The sequence below is a fragment of the Apium graveolens genome, chromosome 3 (assembly GCF_009905375.1).
Source record: "Apium graveolens cultivar Ventura chromosome 3, ASM990537v1, whole genome shotgun sequence".
Taxonomy (NCBI): domain Eukaryota; kingdom Viridiplantae; phylum Streptophyta; class Magnoliopsida; order Apiales; family Apiaceae; genus Apium; species Apium graveolens.
In genome coordinates this window covers 220,204,881-220,214,715 of record NC_133649.1, presented here as the reverse complement: position 1 = coordinate 220,214,715, position 9,835 = coordinate 220,204,881, and the positions used below count along the sequence as shown (strand labels likewise).

General features: G+C 41.8%; 1 non-coding gene across 1 annotated transcript; it reads left to right on the top strand.

Annotated features, from left to right (window-relative positions):
* The first annotated feature begins 8,900 nt into the window (after positions 1-8,900).
* On the top strand, positions 8,901-9,007 carry LOC141716513 (small nucleolar RNA R71). Its single transcript, XR_012573220.1, has one exon. It is a non-coding gene; the product is annotated as a small nucleolar RNA R71 (small nucleolar RNA).
* The last annotated feature ends 828 nt before the right edge of the window (positions 9,008-9,835 follow it).

The following is a 9,835-nucleotide window of genomic DNA, read 5'->3' as shown; positions in this document are numbered from 1 at the left end:
TATGATCACTTCTCAATGTTAAGACAATAACACTTAGATTTAAGTAACTAATTATTAACTACAATTAACTACTAAAATTAATCACTTAATTAACACTTCGAATTAACAATATTAAAACACTCATGAGATCACAACTTCATTACTACTTCCTTCAATAGTCATTGTAATTACCCTTAGCATGCAACAATGATGATATTAATCGAATAACACGAAACTGATAAAAGCCAACTTTCATTGTACTAATACCATTCTACCAAACATCCACAATTAAGATAGAAGTTGAATAGGCATCAATTATGTTGAGACCCTATATGTCTACAGAAATTGACAACATAATGATTTAAGAACAAGTTATTCCTTTTGATTACACAGGGTGAGTAAAACGGTTAGAGTTACCCACTAATCATGTAGACTCGTACATGAACCTATGCTAGCATGGCAAGTTCTAAATCTCGAGATCCACCGTCGCTTCACAAGAGATTAACACCCTATCTTATATGTTCGCGACGCACATAAGAAGAATACGCACAACCAATACTAGATATCATACAATCATCACACATTAAGGTATTAAACAACTAACTAAAGAATTCCATAGTAAATCCGTTACGACCCCATGATCACGATTAGCCCATGTTAGCACTTATCGTCATCATGGGTTCATATGAAAACATGATAAATAAACACAAAAGAATAATAACTAAACTAATTATATTAAACCAGAGTACGTCACAAGAGTAATAGGTTCAAAGCAAAGAAAACTAGCATGCAACGTTACAACGAAATAAAGAATCACAAGAAAATATGTTTCCTCTTCATTGCGGTGTGCTAAAACGATCTTCTTCCTTATCTCCTTCGCTCCTTGATTAATACAACGATCCAACACACGTGAAATGTCTCTGAAATCTACTTATATAGGAGTCCCATAAAACTCAGATTACTCAGAAGTTGGAAGCCAAATAGAAATAGGAGTCTAAAATAATAAATCTGATTTTCCGTCCCTGCGCGGCCGCTCAGCATAGCTGAGCGGACGCTCAGCTTCCTGCGCGGCCGCTCAGTATAGCTGAGCGGGCGCTCAGACCCCTACTAGAAAATGGTCTGATTTTGCTCCGTTTCTTCGCTGTAATCTGCTCCTCTCTTCCCTCTGCAATGCTAGACACATGCCAAGGCTTATTTTTGATGAATTCTCCCCCAAAATGCAACTAATACCCTAAAATGCACAAACACTAGAAAAATGCATCAAATACACAAAATACTTGATTTCAAGACACCAATTTAAGCTATTATAAGACGTTCTAAGTGGTATAAAATGCCACTTATCACACCCCCAAACTTAAATCGATGCTTGTCCTCAAGCGTCACAGACTAAAAAACAAAATAAAAATATGCATGAATGCAATCTATATGAAATGCAGCGATCCCCCTTACTACGATCAAACCAACCAACTTACGACACCTCAATAAATGCAATTAAGCGACTAAAGATCAATCAAATCATGCAAACTAACATACAGCCAGAAACGTGGTGTGTGCAGATGCTTAACAGATATATTTCGAAACTAGATCAATTATTATGACTCAACTATCATCAAGGCAATCACATGATTATACAAAGAATAAAAATTTTAGGCACAAAGTGACTTATAACACTACAAGAATCCTGGAGCTTAATACGGAATCATGTTTTTTATTCATAACAATAATGCTTATTTGACCGTGCAATGAGTGAGGTCCACAAAAGACTTATACAATGGTATCCATGTAGCGAGCGTTAGGTTAGCGAATCCCAGACTCTAAAAGCCTTAGGTCACTAGGCACAAAGTCCCCTAAGAACTTAATAACTCGAATACCAAAGAGCCCACTCGTGATCAATTATGCATAAACACATACTTTTTTTCTTTCTTTTTTATCTCTTTTTTCTCTTTTTTTTTTCTTTTTTTTTCAAAATTTCTGAGCAAGTGCGTTTCGCTGCTGCATCTTGCTCAACCCTAGACTACTCACATAAACATACGAGCCGGCTACTAGCCATTTGACACCTAGCCACAATTAGCAACGAATTCCATTTTTTACTCCATTTTTTCCTTTTCATGCCTTTATCACTAAGAACCTATTATAAAATTCTAAGCATAATAAATAGATTGTCCTTAAAAACAATCAGGCCATAACAACAATCTAGTCCTTAAGCATTCTCTAAGTCTTAGTGAAAATACAAGTATTTCTAGCATGCATATCAACCTACACGACTCAACATCACTTTAATGATATCACTACACTCGCATCAACATCACAAATCAGTCGACAAATCATCGCAAAAGGGATCATGGCATATGCATGAGCTACATGACATGATAAACAAATAAAGCTATAAATAAAAAAAACTATATGGCAAAAATTGTGCAATTATATGAACTAAACTATCATGAATATGCAACTATATGACACACACACAAAATATTCTTTAACTACCACCCCCAAACTTAAAATCTTCACTGTCCCCAGTGAAGGTAGTAGAAAGGAACACAGGGTATACCTACTCAGAGAGATCATCATCATCATCACCCTCAGTGGGTGGTGTATCAGGAGGCGGATATGCAGAGTCCTCACCAAAAACTGGCCACTGGATGTCAGCTCCAAGGCCTCGAAAAGCGGTCCCTAGCGCAAGGGTGAGCTCCTGAGCAAACCTGCTCTGCGTCTCGTACATAGCATCCATCCTCCGTGACAGCCTCCTATACTGGGCATCAGCCATCCCAGCACCCTTCTGAGCTCTAGAAGAACTAGCCTCATCATGCCTTGGCCTCGCCATAGTAGCACCTCGTGCTGGACGCCCTCTTGGAAGATGATAACCCAGCCCATGCTCCTCGGGCTCACCACCGGTCCACTCCTGCATCGCATTCAGAGTCCCGGAATCAATAGGAGCGGCCGACAACTGCAACTGCTCATGAGACGGCCACTGAACTCCCACCGCTCGGCAAAGCTTAGTAACCGTTGATGCATAAGGGATGTTCATGAGCTTAGCTCCCCTCAAAAACTTTAGAATTCCTTGGTAGATGAACTCACCAAGGTCCACATAGTACTCCTCATTCAAAATTCCCCACAACAACTGTGCTCTCTCAACTGTGACCTCATGTGTATGCGAAGAAGGCAGAATATTGGCACAAATAAACGCATTCCATGCACGGGCATACCTGTTCATCACGATCGTCGGAAAGTGACGATACTCATTAGTTCCAGTCTTGAAAGTCCATACTGTGCCCGGCCTACAGAGAGTACAACAAATCAAATCCAAGTCAAAATCCTCAACAATCTTCTCATTCCAGTTCTCCTCCGTGGGCTTCCTCTATCTCTGCCCAATTACACGGCGAATCGCCGCTGGGTGATAATCAACCGTCATCCCCCGGACCACAGAAAAGCCATTCTTCTCGGCCTTCGCGTTCACATAGAACTCGCGAACCACGCTCATCGGCACTGCTTCAGGCTACTCACAAAAAGCTATCCACCCCTTCTCAGCAATCATAGGCAGCAACTCACTATCCCTCCCTGATGGTAAAAATCCCCTCTCCTTCAGAATCGGCTTCCCCAGAAGCCTAGTGTACTCCTCCTCAGCAGCCCTATCATTCAAACGAGGCCTCGCAGCAGTACCCCTCGAAGAATCAACAGTAGGGACAGTGCTGCTGCTATCAATAGTCCTTGCTCTCTTGGGTTCCATCGAATCTGAATAAAAGTGCTTGAGATTTGTGTTTTTGTGTTTTTGTGTTTGAGAGAGAGTTGAAGTGTAGAAAGTGTATGGGAGATATATGGGATAGCTGTATGTATATATAGGGTATGAATTAGGGTAGAATTTGATTAGGAGTGGGTTTAAGCGTTGAAATTATGGGATAATGGGGAATAGGTCATGGGTTTATGGGCTGTATTTTGTTTTTTTATTTTTCTGCTTTTTTTCGATTTTTATTGAACTAAAAAAATTTTCTCCCGGCCGACCCCTGAGCGGTCGCTCAGCAGAGTTGAGCGGGCGCTCAGGAGGCTATTTGAAAAAAACTTTTCTAGCCCGATTTTTCTGATTTTTTTGTGGTTTTGGATAGGTTATTAACTTCTAAGGGTTCCTGTAACAACAAATCATGGGTTGCCTCCCACGAAGCGCTTCTTTTTCGTCATTAGCTTGACGTTGCGTACCTTCCTCATGTTGACAATAAAACGGCACTAACCACTTCTCGGTTTGCCGTGTCCCCATAGTAGTGCTTCAAACGCTGACCATTAATCTTGAATGCTTGGTCCGGATCATTCTCAAAAATCTCCACCGCTCCATGTGGAAACACAGTTTTGACAATGAAAGGTCCAGACCACCTTGATTTCAACTTCCCAGGAAAAAAGTCGGAGACGAGAGTTGAATAAGAGAACTTGTTCCCCGGCATGAATAACTTAGGATGTAGCTTCCTATCGTGCCACCTTTTCACCTTTTCCTTGTACATTTTGTTGTTCTCATACGCTTGGAGTCGAAATTCATCAAGTTCATTAAGCTGAAGGATTCGCTTCTTTCCAGCTGCATCTAGATCCAGGTTTAACTTTTTTAACGCCCAATAGGCCTTATGCTCAAGCTCCGCAGGTAAATGACATCCCTTACCATACACCAGTTGAAACGGGGACATACCAATTGGAGTTTTGTATGCTGTTCTGTAAGCCCAAACAGCTTCATCGAGCTTTAAAGACCAATCCTTACTTGACGGACAAACAACCTTCTCTAGAATGCGCTTGATCTCTCTGTTAGACACTTCCGCTTGACCATTTGTTTGCCGATGATAGGCAGTAGCAACTCGATGATTCACATTATAACGCGGCATTATATAAGTGAACTTAAGGTTGCAAAAATGCGACCCTTCATCACTTATGATTACTCGTGGCGTTCCAAACCTTGTGAAAATCTGCGTATGGAGAAAATTCAACACTGCCTTTGCATCATTTGTTGGTAGAGCTTTGACTTCTACCCATTTTGAGACATAATCGACTGCCAGCAAGATGTACTGATTATTGCAGGACGAGACAAAAGGCCCCATGAAATCGATTTCCCAAACATCAAAGACCTCGACTTCAAGCATCACGTTTAACGGCATCTCATCCTTTCTCGTCAAATTTCCCACTCTTTGGCAACGATCACACCTTAAAACAAACTGATGAGCATCCTTAAACAAGGTAGGCTAGAAAAAACCTGCTTGCAGAATACGAGCTACCGTCTTCTCACCACCATAGTGTCCTCAATAAACTGTGGAGTGGCAGTCTCGTAATATCCCCTCCGTCTCACAAAATGGGATACATCTCCTGATGATCTGGTCAGCTCCCTGTCTAAACAAATATGGTTCATCCCACATATACCACTTCACCTCATGCAGAAACTTCTTCTTTTGAGATGTGGTCAAATTAGGAGGCATTATATTGCTGACAACATAATTCAAAATATCTGCGAACCATGGCTCTTCCTCCTGTACTGCGAATAACTGCTCATCCGAAAAAGATTCGTTGATCAGTATCTTATCATGTGAATTAGACTCGGGATTCTCCAATCTAGAGAGATGGTCAACTACTTGATTTTCAGTACCTTTTCGATCCTTGATCTCTAACTCAAATTCCTGTAGTAAGAGCACCCAACGAATGAGTCTCTGCTTCGAATCCTTCTTGGAAACCAAATAGTGAATGGCCGCATGATCAGTGAATACTGTCACTTTTGTCCCAAGCAGATAAGATCGAAATTTCTTGAAACCAAAGACTATAGCCAAGAGCTCCTTCTCAGTAGTGGTGTAGTTCATTTGGGCCCCATTTAAGGTCTTGCTAGCATAGTAGACCACATGAAAGAGATTATTCTTGCGCTGCCCAAGAACTGCGCCTACCGCATAATCACTTGCATCACACATCATCTCAAAAGGCTCTGTCCAAACCGGTGCTGTAATAACTGGTGCAGTGATTAAACTCTTCTTAAGTGTCTCGAATGCCGTCAAACATTCATCATCAAATTTGAAAGGCACATCCTTCTCAAGCAAGTTGCACAGCGGCTTAGATATCTTCGAAAAGTCCTTGATGAAACGCCGATAAAAACCCACATGACCAAGAAAACTACGGATTCCTTTTACAGAAATAGGTGGTGAAAGATTTTCAATGACTCCCACCTTGGCTTTATCCACCTTAAGACCCTTGCTAGAGACCTTATGCCCAAGAATAATGCCTTCACGCACCATAAAATGACATTTTTCCCAATTGAGCACCAAATTAGTTTCCACACACCTTTTGAGCGCGACACGAAGATTATTCAAACATTCATCATACGAATGTCCAAAGACGGAGAAGTCGTCCATGAACACCTCGACATTATTCCCAATCATGTCAGAGAAAATAGCCATCATACATCTCTGAAAAGTGGTCGGTGCGCCACATAACCCAAACGAAACTCTGCGAAAAGCAAACGTGCCAAATGGACAAGTGAAGGTAGTCTTTTCTTGATCCTTTGGTGCAATACAAATCTGATTATACCCCGAGTAGCCATCCAGAAGACAATAATACCCATGACCAGCCAACCTGTCAAGCATCTGATCAATAAATGGAAGAGGGAAGTGATCCTTCCTCGTGGCCTTGTTCAACTTTCGGTAGTCCATGCATACTCTCCATCCTGTGACTGTTCGATTGGGGATGAGCTCGTTCTTCTCATTTGCTACCACAGTAATACCTCCTTTCTTAGGCACACATTGCACGGAGCTCACCCAAGAACTGTAAAAAATAGGATAAATGATTCCTGCATCCAGCCACTTCAGAATTTCTTTCTTCACCACCTCTTTCATGATAGGATTAAGTCTGCGCTGTTACTCAACAGTTGGCTTACTACCCTCCTTTAGCAGAATCTTATACATGTAATATGAAGGGCTGATCCCCTTGATGTCTGCTATGGTCCATCCAATAGCCGATTTGAATTCTTTCAAAATCCTTAAGAGTTTGTCCTCCTCACTACCTGAAAGGTCAGATGCAATAATAACAGGTAATGTAGATGCCTCACCTAAAAAAGCATACCTCAAGTGTTCAGGCAATGGCTTAAGCTCCAAGGTGGGTGCTTCCTCAATTGATGGTTTGAGCTTTCCTTCAGCATTTTTGAGGTCAGAAGTACCAAGAGATTCAAACGGCATGTCCAGCTTTCACCTCCAGGGAGAAGCATTAAGATATTGTAATTGCTCATTGCCATCCTCATCATCACTGTCAAAATCCCCCACTAAGGCCTTTTCTAATGCATCAGACATTAGCATATGATCGAGTTCCGAAGTAACAGCAGAATCAATCAAATCCACCTTTAAGCACTCCACATCTTCTGTAGGGAATTTCATTGCTTTGAATACATTGAAGGTTACATCCTGATCCTGCACCCGCATAGTAAGTTCGCCTTTCTGCACATCTATCAAGGTACGGCCAGTAGCCAAGAAAGGTCTTCCCAAGATTATGGGAATGTTCTTATCTTCCTCGAAATGCAGAATAACAAAGTCTGCAGGAAAGAAGAGCTTATCCACCTTGACTAGCACATCCTCCACTATGCATCTTGGGTAAGTAATAGAACGATCAGCCAATTGTAGAGACATGTAGGTGGGCTTTGGATCAGGCAAATCCAACTTTTTAAAGATCGACAACGGCATCATATTTATGCTTGCTCCCAAACCGCAAAGGCACTTGTCGAAAGACAACTTGCCAATAGAGCAAGGAATGGTGAAGCTACCTGGATCTTTAAACTTTGGAGGTAACTTTTGTTGCAGCACAACACTGCATTATTCCGTTAGAGCAATGGTCTTAAGGTCATCCAGTTTCACCTTCCCTGAAAGAATACTCTTCATAAACTTCGCATAACTAGGCATTTGCTCTAGAGCCTCAGCGAAAGGTATATTGATGTGAAGTTTCTTGAACACCTCCAGAAACTTACTCAACTGCTTATCCAGCTTTTGTTGTTGCAATCTCTTAGGGAAAGGTGGAGGAGGATAGAGCTGTTTCTCCCCTGTATTACCCTCAGGCAGAGTGTGTTCAATAGTAGTCTTCCTTGGTTCCTCCGCTTTCTCCTTTTGCTTAGCTTCTTCATCTCCAACTTCAGCTTCTCCTTCTTTTGCCTTTTTAGCATCAACAACTTTCCCAGACCTTAAGGTAATAGCCTTGACTTGCTCTTTAGCTTTCTTCCTGCCTGGCACTTCCGTGTCACTGGGAAGTGTGCCAGGTTGGCGATTGAGCACCGTATTAGCTATTTGACCGATTTGATTTTTCAAGGTCTTGATCGACACCGCCTGACTCTTGCACAACAGCTTAAGTTCCTCAAAATCAGCACTAGTGGGTGCAGCTGTACCTCCCTGTTGAGGATATGAGCATACTGCCGTGGTTGCTGGAATCCAGGTGGATTGAACTGTTTACTCACACCTTGCTGATATGGTGGCTAAATAGCATTCTGATTATTACCCCAGCTGAAATTTGGATGATTTCTGTTGTTAGGATGATAAGTAGCTGGCACAGGCTGCTGTTGTCGCTGATAATTGTTCACATACTGAACAGATTCGTTAACAAGAAAACACTGATCCGTAGCATGAGAACTTGCTCAAAGCTCACAGACCATAGCTATTTGATTGACTCCATAGGTAGCTAGAGAATCGACCTTCATAGACAGCGCTTGGAGCTGCGCTGCAATAGCGGTGGCTGTATCGACTTCCAGAATACCTACTACCTTCCCATGCATCATCCTTTGAATTGGGTTTTGATGCTCATTTGCAGCCATAGTCTCAATAAGATTATAAGCCTCAGTATAGCTTTTGGCCGACAAGGCACCTCCAGATGCTGCATCGAGCATGGGCCGAGATTGGGCCCCTAAACCATTATAAAAACAACTGATCACCATCCAATCGGGCATTCCATGATGTGGACACTTTCTCTACATTTCCTTGTAACGCTCCCAAGCTTCACACATAGATTCTGTAGGTTGCTGCGCAAACTGAGTAAGAGCACTCCTCATAGCAGCAGTCTTTGCCATAGGATAAAACTTCACCAGAAACTTTTGCGCAAGATCTTGCCAAGTAGTGATGGACCCAGCTGGTTCAGAATGTAACCAGTCCTTAGCTTTATCCCTCAGTGAGAATGGGAAAAGCCTCAGCTTGATCTCCTCATCAGTCACACCATTATATTTGAAAGTACTGCAGATCTCGACAAAATTCCTTATGTGCATGTTGGGGTCTTCAGTCGCAGCTCCTCCGAAAGAAACAGAGTTCTGCGCCATATGAATAGTGCCCGGCTTGATTTCAAAGGTGTTAGCTTGGATTGCCTGATAAAGAATGCTTGACTGAATGTCATCAATTTTTGGCCGAGAAAAGTCCATAAGAGCTGGATCTGCCGGAACAATACGATCACCCATGATTACTGGCTCTTTCTGCTCACTTCCTGAATCCGAATCTTTAAAATCTATCTTCTCCGGAATATCAAGAACTTCATCTGTCTCCTCAGCTGTATCTAAAGTCCTCTTGCGAGTACGAGAACGAGTTTGCATAAATGCTCGCTAAAGTACCTGAAATACAACCGAAAATAATAAGTAACACGTCTTAATCACTGAGTCCTAACGACTAATGATGGTAAGTACATAAACTAAACAAATACGCCGAGTCCCCGGCAGCGACGCCAAAAACTTGTTAGGGCGAAAACACGCGCTAATAATACACGCAAGTATACGCGTTCGCAAGTAATATATAATACTTTCTAGTTCGTTCCCACAGAGACTCAAACTAATTATGTTCAATTAAACTCACTCACCAATGTATGATTACTTCTCAATGTTAAGACAATAACACTTAGA